The sequence below is a fragment of the Limulus polyphemus genome, unplaced genomic scaffold (assembly GCF_000517525.1).
Source record: "Limulus polyphemus unplaced genomic scaffold, Limulus_polyphemus-2.1.2 Scaffold1289, whole genome shotgun sequence".
In the NCBI taxonomy this organism is placed as follows: domain Eukaryota; kingdom Metazoa; phylum Arthropoda; class Merostomata; order Xiphosura; family Limulidae; genus Limulus; species Limulus polyphemus.
Genome location: NW_013666899.1, coordinates 148,275 through 151,134, shown reverse-complemented (window position 1 = coordinate 151,134; position 2,860 = coordinate 148,275). Strand labels below are relative to the sequence as shown.

At 30.5% G+C, this 2,860-nt stretch overlaps 1 protein-coding gene across 1 annotated transcript in view; it reads left to right on the top strand.

Moving 5' to 3' along the window:
• Window positions 1-761: 761 nt before the first annotated feature.
• Window positions 762-2,860, top strand: part of LOC106462950 (secretory carrier-associated membrane protein 1-like) — a 22,819-nt gene continuing 20,720 nt past the window's right edge. The window contains exon 1 of the mRNA XM_022390350.1: window positions 762-780. The gene's annotated coding sequence lies outside the window, so the exon portion shown is untranslated. The remainder of the gene's footprint in view (window positions 781-2,860) is intronic.

Here is a 2,860-nt window from a genome sequence, read left to right as displayed (position 1 = left end):
AATGTACAACGTTTTCTTCATTACCCATTTAAGCCGTCTCCAGCCATTATTAGTCTCAAAGTGGGTTCCTCGTCATCGAATTTAACGTTAGATTTATGTGTAGTCACAGGCTTACTCTCCTAAGCGTGTAGGCCTAGTTCTAAACTAAAGGCTAAGGAACGTCAGTGTATGCTAATTTAATTTTTTAAATGTCTCCCTAGTATTCCTTCTGTCAACAAGTTAAAATTCATAATGTTGTTATAGTTATACTTACAATTACATTTGTCATATATAGTAATATGTACATGGCCATTGCCAATATAATTATTAATCAACTAATTGTTATCAAATTATATTTATAGTAAATAAGTAATGTTAGATATTCCAATTTGAATTTCGAAATTATAAACATGGTGTGATTCTTCCAAGTTCCATCGATACTGTAGTATTGATACTAGAACTTTGCAGAAGTAGAAGAAGCCTTTGATGGTATTACTATTATTAGTATTACTATGTTAGATATCACTGTTAGTATTACTAATACTAGTAATAGTATTTGTAGTCTGCATGATGTTGGAATATTCTTAGATTGTGCAGCCTGTTACCAGAATTCTAAATAGACTAGTAGGTCTAAGTAATAGTCTGGTTTGGGTTAAGCACTAGGTAGAAAAGTTTTGCTCTTAGTCTGACTACTACTAAAGTATTAATGAATTTTATTGATCATATATATAATTTTTGTTTTGCTCTTCCTAGGTACATATGTACAGTAAACATCCAAATATTATATAAAGTTTACAGAAGGTAAATGTGAAAATCAATCTACTTTACCTTTATTTTGGTGCTTTAGTACATAACCTCGAGGTAGTTTTACCATTTGTGTACTTTACAAACCAGGTTTTTCACGATTATATCATATATACTCATTTTAATAAGTTTGTAGATAATAGCATATAAAGTTAACTTTGTAAAGGTTTTATTAAGTCATGAGTACAGAGTTGTTAAAACTAAAAGTTATTCTTGTTACACGAAGAAATAAACTATATTGAAATGTTGTAAAAGAAACATGATGAATTTAACAATAACTTCATTTATAGTAATTTCAGTGAAATTGTGGAACAGTTGCTATTCCTTAAGTCTTAAACACTGGTAATGTGTGATATGCCTAAGAAAACAGTGATAGGTGTTATGTATGTTGAACAACAATTGTAATACATTTAAAACAAGTTTCTATTCTTGATGACCAGCTATTAAAGATTAGATGTAACAGAGAAAAGGTGTTGATTATTAAACCAAAGCCAATTTCTAATTAATAGAGCTTGACCATAACTATTTTTCTCAAATTGTAAGCCTGTTCTCCTTTTAGAAAAAAAAATCCTTAAATTAATATTTTAATATTTCATTTGTTTATTTAAATATATTCCAAGTGGTTTAACTGGCAGTGTGAAAGGACTAAATGGTCTGTAATTTCCAGGGCAACATTTTATTGCCTCCTTTAATTAAAAATAAGATTAACATCAGCAACTCTTCAATCCTCATTCTTCAAGCACCTGCTTACTGTTTGTTGAGATGTCACAAATGAAAAAGAGGCTTACATCTCTGACCTATGACCTCCTTTAAAACTGTGTGTGGGCCTGTTGTTTTATCTGTTTTTAGTCCAAATCGTGCTGCTTACCACCAAACGATTAATATCCACATGATTCAATAATTGTTTTGTGTTCCAAAAATAAACAAATTAGTTATCCTTATAGTAAAAATATTCTTGTTGGGTAGTAACTAATACATTACTGTTTTCCATTTGCAGTTGATGTCATATTTTCTAAATTTTAATAGTTGTGTTATGAGTTAGCTAAAAACATCTCGACTAAAATGCTGGTTTACAAGGCTCAACATTAACTTTGTAGGACAAATAAGAGTAAGTTTTAACTTGCATTTCTGAACAAAATGCTTCCTATGGGCAATATAATTTACTTTTCATTACTATGAGCAGTGCAAGTTATTTTTATGAAGGTCTTTCATATTTAGCTGTAGTGCTGGTAAGTTTTGGATGTATGTTATTTTGCTAGTATGGATACTTGGTCAAATATCACTATTTCACTAGGAGTACACAGATTTTTTTTTCTTTTTTAAATCAAAGTTTTAAAGGTTTGCAAACTTTTTACAACTTTGCTTTAAAGGTTTTGGGGCATTTGTGATGTGAGGAGGAGGGAAAGTAATGGGATAAGACCAGTTTTCACCCATAATACAAATAATGATCACATTTTTTTTAATACCCAGTTTGGCCATCTTTTTCCATTGTTTGTAAGAGTTAATGTTAGTTCATCATGCATATTAATTTTTTTTGCATTGTGACCTAGCAAAAAATATGGGCTTTAATAGCTGTTACATTTCAGCAAAGGGAAAAGATTGTTTTTGTTAACATTGTAGTTGACCATATCAGTGGTAGTTTCTGGTACATTATGCAAGATGTACCTTATGTAAATAATATTCCCAGTTCTGGCAAGTCACAAATTAGAAGAAAATGTGTGGGTTTAGTATGACATCATGTATTATTCACCTAGAAATAAAGACAACTAGTGTTAGAAAGTATTATCCATTCATTCTTCAGTATTTATTGTATGCCCCATCGTGAGTATAATTTATGCAAAACCAAAGTGAGAACTAGAATTTTTTCACTTAAGATGTGAAGAAAACAGACTGACATGACTGAATTGTTATTGAAGATTATATATATATACACACACACACACACACACACACACACACACACACACACACACACACACACACACACACACTATAGTAGCACCTAGTAACTAAAATAGTAGTAGAACGAAACCGAACCGTAACGGAAAAACCCTAAAACTTTATTTTAGTTAAACGT